General features: G+C 46.4%; 1 protein-coding gene across 1 annotated transcript in view; it reads right to left on the minus strand.

Annotated features, from left to right (window-relative positions):
• Nucleotides 1–12075, minus strand: part of UBE2E3 (ubiquitin conjugating enzyme E2 E3) — a 221953-nt gene that overhangs the window by 97136 nt on the left and 112742 nt on the right. The gene's annotated exons all lie outside the window — the stretch shown is intronic.

The following is a 12075-nucleotide window of genomic DNA, read 5'->3' on the forward strand; positions in this document are numbered from 1 at the left end:
TCGATACATTTCACACAGTTTACAGATCTGAGTGTAATGTTTCATTCCTATCAACTAGAGGTGTGAAGTTGTACCATCTGTTACTTTGAGAGGAAAGAGCTCTGATGATGGACAGCCTGGAGCTACAGATCTGGTATAGAGACAATATTGGGTCAAATAAGCTACTTCTACTTTGCTTTGCTCGGAGAGCTAAGGCTCCCCGAGCAAAGCTGGGCTGCCTGCAGAGTGTGGTCCTAAAATGCTATGGGGGTTGCATTTCTTATCATATGGGCACTACTAATGTTTTATTTTTGGATGCCTCAGCAGGACGTTTCCTTGTCAAGAGAGCTATTCGATGTTTTTGTTGAGTTTTTTCCTCACATTTTGTTGGTTATTTCTCAGATTTACTTCCATTTGTTTTGGTTTCTTGTGAGTAGCTTGAGTTTATTTCCCCCCCCCACTTTCTTTTCGGTGTCAGCGCTCCATTATTTTGGCCAACTGCTTCATTGTGGCAAGCACCACTCCGAAGGTAAGCATGCCTCCGCCCGGATCGTGCAGAGTCCACATGCTCTGGCCCTACTTTCACATCCATCATGGTCATTATTGGTCTTACACATCATTGAAAGCAAAAGGTAAGTCACAAACTTGCCATTCTCTCGGATTTCTCATTTCCCCATGGGCTTCTTTCTATGCTTTTTAATCAGCCCGTCCTCTCAATGATCCTACTCCACATGTTACTGATCAATATACTTTCACATCTGTTAAGTAGTCGAATGCTAACTTTACATCCTCTGGCATGAACGATTACTCCATCATTGTTTCCTTTTTCTCAGGCACCAGTTAGATACCTATGATTCTATTACAATGCACTAACCCTGATGTAGCTGTCCTCATTCAGATATGGATAATTCCATCGCCTGTTCCGGATGTCGCATCAGCCACTACAACAGGGTATTCTATGGTTCTCTATAACCGACCCAATATACCAGATGGAGGACTGGCGTTCATTTATCGGTGCAACTTTTTTTTTGTGTGGCTACTAACAAACCTACTTTTCCCTGCGTGGAATGTCTCATTTTTAGGTCTCGTGACCTATCAATGCGCATACGCATTGAGAGAAGCGAGACTATAGCGACTTAAACAGACTTTACCCAACTAGTATCCCAACTGGCGATTTGGTGCTGTGCCCGTGCGCTTTTAGGTCAATGCGCAAGCGCATTCACCTAAAATGCGCGTGCACATCATCAAATCGCCATCTGTTCCCTAGCAGCACTCCTCCCACACCTTTGAAGTGAAGCTTAGCTTCACTTCAAAGGCCCCTGCTGCTTCACACCCTCATCGCCGCTCTCTCCGCTCGGCCCCCTCCCCTGTCCGCTGTGTCGCATTTCACCTCCCCCATCCCCTTCTCTCTCTTCCCTCCGTCTTGTTGTTTTGTTTTTTTTACCCGCTCCGCCCCCTCCCCTGCCCGCCGTGTCGCATCGTGATGGCAGTTTTGAAAGTAGGGGTAGAAGAGCACCAGAGCTCAAATGTCTGCGGCTTCATGGCACACAAACCTGCAAAAGAAGTTTCAAAATACCTTTTCTTAAAATAAATGCTTCTTTTCTGCTTGGTTCCCGGGTTTAATTATAGACATGATTAAATAAATAACAATCAATACATAAGTAAATTTACGTAGTTCAATATGCCATTTATGGTCCATAATTTATGTGTGATGGGAAGCGGGCGGACAGAGGCTACTGCGTACTGCATTCCTCTATAAATCCTTCTTTATTAGTAATGAGACCAGATGACGTCATGCACGCACAAACGCCGCTGTGTCGCATTTCTCCTCCCCCATCCCCTTCTCTCTCTTCCCTCCGTCTTGTTTTTTTTTTTTTTACCCGCTCCGCCCCCTCCCCTGCCCGCCGTGTCGCATCGTGATGGCAGTTTTGAAAGTAGGGGCAGAAGAGCGCCACAGCTCAAATGTCTGCGGCTTCATGGCACACAAACCTGCAAAAGAAGTTTCAAAATACCTTTTCTTAAAATAAATGCTTCTTTTCTGCTTTGGTTCCCGGGTTTAATTATAGACATGATTAAATAAATAACATAATCAATATATAATTAAATTTACGTGGTTCAATATGCCATTTATGGTCCATAATTTATGTGTGATGGGGAGCTGGCAGACAGAGGCTACTGCGTACTGCATTCCTCTATAAATCCTTCTTTATTAGTAATGAGACCAGATGACGTCATGCACGCACAAACGTCTGTGTGCATTTTAGTGCACGGATACATACCTCGTCATGGACAGCAAGCGCTTAATTAATGGAATGACAATGCAGTACTTATATTTTCTGTTCTGCAAATCAGCGCTTCTGCTAAACGCATTTGCATATCTAAGACGCACAAATAATAACAGTAATAAAAGGAACCTACAGACTGTAAAATCTCGGTCTGATGACCTATATTGCTATTAAAAAAATCTGCATGAATTGAATAGACATTCCACACGTTTGGAATGCCCCTGTTTGTGCACCGACGTGCTCATATTTCCGTACGGCTTGCGGCAAGTACTTTAGAAATATGGTGAATTATACGGTGCCCGTAAAACATCTGGCCAGATTTTTAAGATGCTTCGATACATATTGATTATTTTATAATCACAGCTACTTGTGTGATTCATGGCACGGCCTCCCATCTGCCCGCGCTCTGCCCCCGCCTCACGCCCCCCCCACCCCCCCACCCCCTCGCCGCCTCTTCTTTCACACACCACCAGCCAGCTTTCTTCTGTACCTCCCTTCCACCTTCACCACATACCTCCAGCGTAGCCGAGCACACTCTGCCCAGCTCCCACCGCATTCCCACTCCCCCTCACAAAGCGCTCATTGTTGTAGCACCGCCCTTTGGGATTGCAAGACCCCCCCCAAGGTTGCCGGGCCCGTCGACGATGGAATCATCACTGAAGGGGATAACGCCGACGAGGAAGTGTCCGTCGACGAAGTTGCCTTAGACGACGAGGAGGGCTTCGTAGACAATGTGATCTTGGTCGACGACGATGTAGTTCTCGACGACCAGCCCGTCGTCGACGATGAAGAGGACGTCGTCGACGAGATCATCTTAGTCTTGGTCGTCAACGGTGCCCCGACGATAGGTACAGTCTCTTTCGTCGACAAGATGGGTTTCACAGAGACGTAGACCAGCGTTGACGCCGACGACAATCATCTGGGGCTTAGATGAGGAAAAAGTCACAGTCTATGTAGACGTTGCGTCGATGGGAATCTTCGTCGAGGAAGGGGTCGTCGACGACAGGGTCTTCTAAGGGATAATCTTCTCAGAAGTTGGCTTAGGAGGTAAAAATTTTACTGGTCTTCTCGGGGCGGGGAAGGCAAAGATTTGCCCTTGACAGGTGGAGTAGTCTTTTTAGAAGTGGTAGGCCTTTCTGAACCCTTAGAGGGTTGTTGTTTCCTCACAACCTTGGCCTAGGAAAAAGATAAAACCTCCTCGGCAGCCCTCTTCCTAGAGGACACAGATGACCCAGAGGCAATACTTCCTACTACAGAAATTGGATTGTCCTGAACATTAAGCTTCTGTAGCCACAGAAGTAGGCAGCCCTCTCTATCCCCGAGGGTTTTTTGAGGGAAGGTTCTGCATATCTTGCAGTCCTTCACTTGATGATCCGGATATAGGCAATAGATGCATTTCTTGTGGGGATCTTCTGAGAAAAGCCGGAGCTTACCTCAAGATTCACAAGGCCTGAATAATGATTTCTTTGAAGAAGACATCCTGAAAGTAGGAATTCCTGAAGAATTGAGAAGAATTTGAGAAGAACTGAGCAGCGTTCAGAGAGACTCCCTTCTCACGACGTGCAGTAGAAAATCTGAGAGCCTGAGCCTCTGAGGAGAACATTCTGGGGGATGCTGTCGCCTGATTGGCTGCGGTTTGGGCTATGTATAAAGACTATGATAGTCATAGATGTGCAACTTTTTTCTTGGTAGCTTTTGGGCTACTTTACTTCCTGGTTTCATGTTATCAAGGTTTTTGGTTATCATAGGCATATTTATTGCTTTTTTATATACTGTGGAACTCCCACTCTGACGACGGGGAATAAATCAGGCATGTGAATCTATGGTAGACACCCCAATACCGGAGAACTCATATATACAAAGCGTTCTAGTTACCTTCAGAAGGATCTGCCTGAGGTATCCCAAGTTGTACGGCTGAGGAAAACCAACTACTAAATCTGCACTCAATAACCGTAGCTTACACAATAACTCTTGAGATGGTATCTGACACTTAGATGAGATAGAGAGCGATGTCTGGAAGTTCAGAGTTTTGCAGGAGATGGTGCAATGAGATTGGCTCTTATGTGATCTTAATTTCTTAAGCGCAACTGTTACCCGAGGGTGTCCTGGCGCTAGCTACTGCCTGCCGATATGCAAGGTACGTGATGACCTATGTAGCAAAAAGCCAGGTTTTCAGTCCTTTCCTAAATATCACCTAGTGGGCATGCAAATGCATCAAAACCTTTGAAATTAGGTCCTATCTCACATTTACAAAAGGAACACGTCAATTACGTATGGTAATTCTCTTTCTGGGGGCTACTCTTACGGAAGATTCCTCACCTTTCATTCTCTCAATCATGAAGCACTATGAAAAAATATAAGTGAGTGTGCCAAAACTTGGAACCTTATTACAATGTTCAGGAATCCACTCCCTAGAATAGGTAGGTGGGTTGGCAGTGAGGATTCTGTGGTAAGTGTATACAGCAGAAACAGCGTTAGGTAAGTAACATGCTCTTCCGGTGGATACTTCTATACACATATTCCTCACCTTAAGAATAGATACCAAAGCAATAATTCTGAAATGTGGAGAGTAATGAGGGAGAGCAGATCAGAGTGCCTAGCAGGATGGAGCTGGCAAAATGGCCACCCTGCTGGTCCTGGCTGTCAAGGCAGTAGTATTTCATGAACATGTGCAGAGACACCTGCGTCGAAGCCTTGCAGATGTACAGTACTGGCACCCAGTTGTCAATGCCATCAGAGTGGCTACAGTGGAATGAGCAATTGGCCTTGAGGGGGTTGAGTTTTTGCTAGCAGATAGCACATTTTAATGCAAAGGATCCACCTTCTTAATAAGGTCATTTTCTGTACCGCCTTTCCTTTCTTACGCTTCAGAAAATCCTACAAAGTGCTGGTCATCTGCACAGTGGTCTTTGGGGCACTCAATGTAAAAGAGCAAAAACGTTTTACAGCTGAGGCAATGAAGCCTATCCTCTTCCTTCGGAGGATGCGGTTGAGAGAAAAAAACATTGGCAAAGTGACAGAATGGCCGATGTGGAAAGGCTCCATAAGTTTGGGCCGGTCAGGTTTTCAGCCGGCAGCATTAACTTGTACAGAAAGAAGGTAATGTATGGCAGTTGCATCAAGAGTGCGAACCAGAGGTGATGGCAAACAGGAAGAGTATTTGAGCCTCAATGTCAATGTCAATAGAAAGTTCAAGTTCCACTAAGGCATGATAAACGGATTCAGGGGAAATGTGTCTCAGAGCTTCGATAAAATGAATCACAACAGGATATTTAAATAGAGATGGCTAATCAGGTAAATGCGAAAGGCTGAAGGAGCCAACAGATCACCCTTAACTGTACCCACTGGAAAGCATTGATGGGCAAATGATAAAACATCACATCCAAAAGTTTGACCTTCAGAGGGTCGATATTATGAGCACCACACCAGGTATCCAACTTCTCGCATCGTTCAGAGTAGATTGCCTCAGAAGAGCACTGGGCTCCAAATTTAACATCCACTACTGCCACCAATACATTAAGCACATTTAACTATCACCACTCAATACCCATACACGGAGGAGTAGGTTGCAGAGACTCTGGTGCAGGAGACTGCCCTGTGGCTGAGAGAGGAGATCCTCCTGAAGTGTTAGCCAGAAATACTCATGCTCAGGAGATCTGGTCAGCCAAATCTCCTGGCCTAGTCTGGGGCTAATAATATGATTTAGGCCAGAGTCTGGCTTTCTTCAGAACATGAGGCTAGAGAGGCAATGGCAGCAAAGCATACAGGAGAACTGTTTTCATCGTAGTCCGAATGCATTTTTTTTTAACTTTCCTGGAGGAAACCACAGTGCGCAGTGGAGTGGACACTGCACGTTCTTGCAACTGGCAAACAGATCTAGCAAGGTCATACCGCTCTCCTCGAAGATACCTCCTGCCACCTTGGGGTGGATGCGCCAATTGTGATCTGCCAGTTAAGATATGCTCAGCATGTATGCTCTGGCATTCAGAGACCCTGCCAGATAGTTGGCTACCAGAAAGATGTTCTTCTAGGAGAGCCACTTCATAGGCATTGGGATCTCTTGGCACAGGACCCACAACTTCACCTTACCCTGCTTATTACAGGATGAGTACGGTGCAAGAAGTGGGGAATGGTGGTGAGGAGTTGCCAAAAGTTTCCCTACAAATAGGGAAATCTGAAGAGGTATATAAAGACGATGTAATTAAGACAGAATGTGAAATAGCTTTAGATGTGAAAAAAAGTGTTGTATTGACTGACTCAGGGCGCCCAAGTACTCTTGTGGAAGACAGAGTTTGCAAAATATTTGGAGAGTGAATGAGGCAATTAGTGTATGAAGATATTAATCGCTTGGGTTAAGGCAATATTAAGAAAGAATGTATTGGGAAGTTGTGTAATGGAATATAGTTCAAAAGAGAAGCGTTGGTAAAAAATACTTTTTTGGCTGAGAGCGGAGATAATCTATTGGACTGGAGGTACCCAAGAGATTTGAGGATAGTATTAGATCTCGAAGTGTAAGGCGATATTGGTATCCAAGTAAATAGAAGTAGAGGACATGGTGAAGGGTTTCCAAAGTGATGATCTGGGTTTATAATCAGGAGCTAAACAAACTACTACAGGAGAAACGACCCAACCCAGTGGTGCACAAGGTGAGATTAGTGCTGCACCTTATGTGGAAGCAGTTGAGGAAATATCTAGAGACACTGTTGAAGGGTGATCCGATTTAACCCCTTCGATGCTCATGACGGAACGGTTCCGTCATGAGCATCGGTTGAGCTGTGCTCATGACGGAACCGTTCCGTCATGACCACACCCATTTCAAAGGATCCAGCACACCAGAAAAATCTCCTTAGCAGCGAGGAGGTTAAGAGACTGAAGTGTTCAAATTGATAGCACCCATAGGTTTGACTGCCAAAGTAGGTGGCAGGAGACTGAGAATGTATGCAGATCTCAATTCTGATTGAGAACATCTGAATGGACAAAGTTGTGAATATAAGTGAAACTTCAGTGGTTTTGGAATTGGGAAAGTGTTGTCACTGTGACAGACTTATCTTAAGCCTATTCTTGAAGTGAATAAGAAAACAATTCTACACAGCATAGTAGAACAAGGTACTTACCTTAAATAACACCTTATCTGGTAGAGACTATTTAGCCACAGGTCCCTTACCGTAGAATTATCCCCAGGCAAAAGACCGGATCCAGAATGTTTTTCTTGAGCACTACCCTTGTGCAACTATAGGTGGTATTGTTCTTCTCCGAATGGCATTGCTCATGCCTGAAGTGACGTGAGCATTGCCTATATTGTCGCCACGCCACCCCAGAGCACTGACATCAGTTACTTTGAGACTCTTCATGACAAAAGCGCGAAGCCACGAAGTACAGTGACCACTGGTGTGGAATACTAGGGCCATGAAAGGGGAAATCCCTGTCCCTAGAATCTGTTTGCAAAGTGAAGAGGAAGAGTTGGTCAATAAGAAATCAGAAGCTAGAGTCCCTTCCTTGATACGTTATTACCAAAGGTAAGTAACTTGTTCATCTGATAGACTTCAAGCCGCAGATTCCTTACCTTAGAATCGATAACCAAACAATACCTCCCTGAAGGTGGGTCTGCGGACCAATTTCACATGAGGAAGTCCTACAGGACCAAAACGGCAAAATGTTCATGTTATAGACCTGACTGTCCAGGCAGCAGTGCTTGGTAAACGTGTGTAGGGAATCCCAGTCACCGCCTGGCAGCTGTTCAGGACCAGAACTCTGTATTCCAACGCAGCGGTTGCAGCTTTAGCTTTGGTGGAATGACCACACAAACCCTCAGAGGGTTGCGTTATAGTCAATGTGTTTCACATTTTGACACAGAGTATAATCTATTGTGGGATAGTTCTCTTCTGTGCAGCCCGTCCTTTCCTCGCTCCAACATACCCCACAAAGAGTTTGTTGTCCACTTAGAACTCTCGCGTGCAATTAATGCAGAACGACAATGCTCTTTTTGGGTCCAGACAGTGAAGGTGCTTCTCTTCCTTGGAGGGATGAGGCGGAGCGTAAAAAGTAGGCAGGGTGATGGATTGGCCTACGTGAAATGGAGTGACCACTTTCGAAAGAAAGGAAGTGTTAGAAATGAGGGTCTCTACTTGGCAGAGGTAGGTACCTTTGACCAAATAGGGACCCTTGCTTCTAGTCAGGATAAGGGGGATACACTCCTAAAATAACCCCTGCTCACCCCGTTGGTAGCTTGGCACGAGCCTACAGGCTTATCTCAGAGGCAGTGTGTAAAGCATTTGTGAACACATACAGTGATATAATGAAGACAACACAAATGGACAGCACACCGGTTTAGAAAAATAAGTATCTTTATCTAAACAAGACCAAACAGCAAAAATCCACAATGCAGTATCGAAAATAGACTTTTCAATGGTAGAAATAGTTCAGTTCAATGCAAGGTGTAAATGCAACACTTTTCCCACTAAGTTTCTTAAATGCGTCACGCAAAGCAAACAAAAGGGTCGCAGGAAAGGCGATGTGTCAGTTCCTTGCTTTGGGGGAGGCAGCACACCTGTTCCTTACTACAGCACAGGGGAGGCGATGCATCTGTTCCTTACCGGAGAGGAGGGGATGCGTCTGTTTCTTACTGCGTTCCGGTTACGATGCAACAAGATGGCGCCTCGATGCGTGGCGACGATCCAGTAGATGCGCGAACATTTGCAGACGCACAGCAGGTGCTGCAACTGTTTTCTCAGCGATGCGTCGGAACCCGGTGTGGATGCGGCGCACTTTTTGTCCGTGGCTCTGCGATGTGTCGGGAATCGCTGCGGATGGGACACGTTTCTTCGTTTTTGCGCAGATCTTCCAGTTCCCAACAACAAACAGTCCCTAGAGGTCCTAAACAGCAGCAGGCACCTCTTTGCAGGTTGGAGTTCCCAGCAAGGAAATTCAGGGGAACTGGTGGTGTAGTCGTTGTGTCCCTGAGACTTCAGACAGGAGGCAAGCTCAGTTTCTAGCCCTTGGAGATCTCTTCTTCAAGCAGGTGACAAAGCCAACAGCAAAGTCCTTTTTCTCCTTTCCTTGGCAGCAAGCAACCACTGCAGGCCAACCCCAAACAGCAAACAGTACAGGGGCAGTAATCTTCCTTCAGCTTCTCCGGTTCTTCTCCTTGGCAAAGGTTCCTCTTGATTTACCAGAAGTGATCTAAAGTTTTGGGGTATGGGTCGCCCTTTTTATACACACAAATGATTTGTTCTCTGAAGGCAGAGTGTGTCTGTACCCAGCCATAACCAGTTCTGTCCTTCGTGGTGCATCTTCCTGGCAGGAGGTGGAGACAGCATTGTTGAAAGAAGACCTGGTCCAGGCAGGGGAAAGGAAATCTCCTCCCCCTACTCTAAATTCAACCCAGGTCCCATACAGCTCATACCCCAACTCATCAGACTGCCGGAGCCGCTGCCCTCTCCCAGCTCCTGTCACTCACAAGCCAGACATGCAATACACAATCCTAGCAGAGGCACATCGGATGGTTAGGCAAGAAAATACCTTCTTTCTAAAAGTGGTATTTTCAAACAAAGAATGTAAAAATCACCCACACTAAAAGATACACTTTAACATTCTGAGTTCAGGCATACTAAACTTTATTTTTAATCTTGTTCCCTGGGTCAGTTATGTTTATAAGATGTTATAAGCAAACTGTCCTTTCTGGCCTATGGGAACAGATAGCCTTGCAATAGTGAAAAACGAAATTGGCAGTATTTCACTATCAGGACAGGCCACACACATCAGGGCATGTCCTACCTTTCACATACAATGCACCCTGCCCACAGGGATACCTTGGGCCTACCTTAGGGGTGACTAGCATGTAGAAAAGGGAAGGTTTAGGGATTGGCAAGTGTGTGCACATGCCAAGTCGACATGGCAGTCCAAGACAGAACACAGGCTCTGCAATAGCAGGCCTGAGCCCCATTTTACAAGCTGCTTCTGTGGGTGGCACAATCAGTGCTGCAAGCCCACCAGCAGCATTTGATGTACAGTCCCTGGGCCCCCATAGTGCACTGTACTAGGGTCTGACAAGTAAATCAAATCAGCCAATCATGGAATCACTAATCCATCACCACAATTTACAAAAGGGAGTACTTGCACTTTGGCACTGAACAGCAGTGGCAAAATGGCCAAAGCATCTAGACCAGCAAAAACAGATGAGGCAACAGCAAAAAATGGGAGAGAGACTCACACCAATGGTGTTTAACAGGAAGCTATCGTACCAAGCGCCACTTTGTCTGAGTAGATGTTCAAATAAAGAGGGTTGAATTACAAGGCCTGAAGCACACTGACCCTCTGGGCATGTGTTATTGCCACCAGGAAGGGCCTCTTGATAGCAAGGAGCCTCAGTGGACAATTGTGCAGAGGCTCAAAGGGAGCGCACATAAGGAAAGTGAGGATGAGATTGAGGTCCCACTGGGGTATAATAAAGGGAGATAGTAGAAACAAATGTAAAAAGCTTTCAGAAACCTACTTACAATAGGGGATTTGAAGAGGGATGGCTGCCAAGATAGCATTACATACTTCGGGAGGAAAGTCAAAAGCGGTCAACTGTCGAGTTTAATCTCCAAGCTACAAGGCGGAGCATTGACATGTTCAGGTGGTAAACCCTTCCCTGGTGCAACAGAAGATCCTCCAGAAGGGGCAGCCTGATCGGAGGACCAATGGCTATGCCCATACTAGACTCTCCGCACCCAATCTGGAACAAGGAAGAGTTGGGCCCAGTCACTCCTGTTCTTGAGAACTTTGCACAGGAGTGGTATGGGTGGAAAGGCGCACAGGATGCCTGAGCTCTGCTCAAAACGAAAAGTGTCTCCTTCAGACAGCTCCCTTGGAAACTCCAGCACTCCCAACTGCAGATATCGCACATTCTCGTAGGTGGCGAACAGATCTAACCAAGGCTGTACCCACTGCTGAAAGACGCCTTGCGCCACCTCCGGGTGGAGATTTGTTATCCGTAAGCATTTGTGGTCGAGTTCAGAGAGCCCTCCAGATGTTGAGCCGGCAGGGATACGCCCTGCTGTTTCAGCCATGTACAGAGACGCAGGGCCTCTTAACAAAAGGTCCACAACCCCACTCCACCCTGTTTGTTACAGAACCATATGGCGGTGGTGTTGTCCATGAACACTTGTACCAGCCTTCCCTGGATGGAGGGTTGAAAGGCTTCCAATGCCAATTGGATCGCTAGAAGCTTTAAAAGGTTGATGTGGATTTCCAATTGTGCCAGAGACTCGAGCCCTCTGATCTTCACCTCTCCCAGATGGCTGCCACAACTCAGAAGGGGCGCATCTGTCACTACTGTCAGATCTGTTTGGGGAAGGAAGGGCCTGCCACTGACCCAATCACATTTTGTTACCCATCACAGCAGATCTTTTACAGTTCCTTCTAAGTTCTGGACCATGTCAGAGAGATTCCCCTGATACTGCGCCCACAGGAGCTTCAGGTCCCACTGCATAGCCTGCATACGCCAATGGACATGTGTCACCAGCAGGATGCAGGAGGCCATGAGGCTCACCAGCCTCAGAGTCTGCCTCATCAAAATCTAGGGTAGAGGTTGAAACATCAGTATCATAGCCTGAATATCCTGGACTCGACGTTCGGGAGGATAGGCCCAAAAGTGCACCGTGTCCATAACAGCTCTGATGAAAGGGAGTGTCAGAGAGGTAGTCAGGTGCAACATTGGGATGTTAATAGTGCACCCAAGTGAATGCAGGAGGTCCGCCGTAGTCTGGCGGTGGAAGACGACAGCCTGGGGCGAGCCCACCTTCAACAGCCAGTCGTCAAGATAGAGGAA

This window comes from Lissotriton vulgaris, chromosome 2_1, assembly GCF_964263255.1.
Source record: "Lissotriton vulgaris chromosome 2_1, aLisVul1.2, whole genome shotgun sequence".
In the NCBI taxonomy this organism is placed as follows: domain Eukaryota; kingdom Metazoa; phylum Chordata; class Amphibia; order Caudata; family Salamandridae; genus Lissotriton; species Lissotriton vulgaris.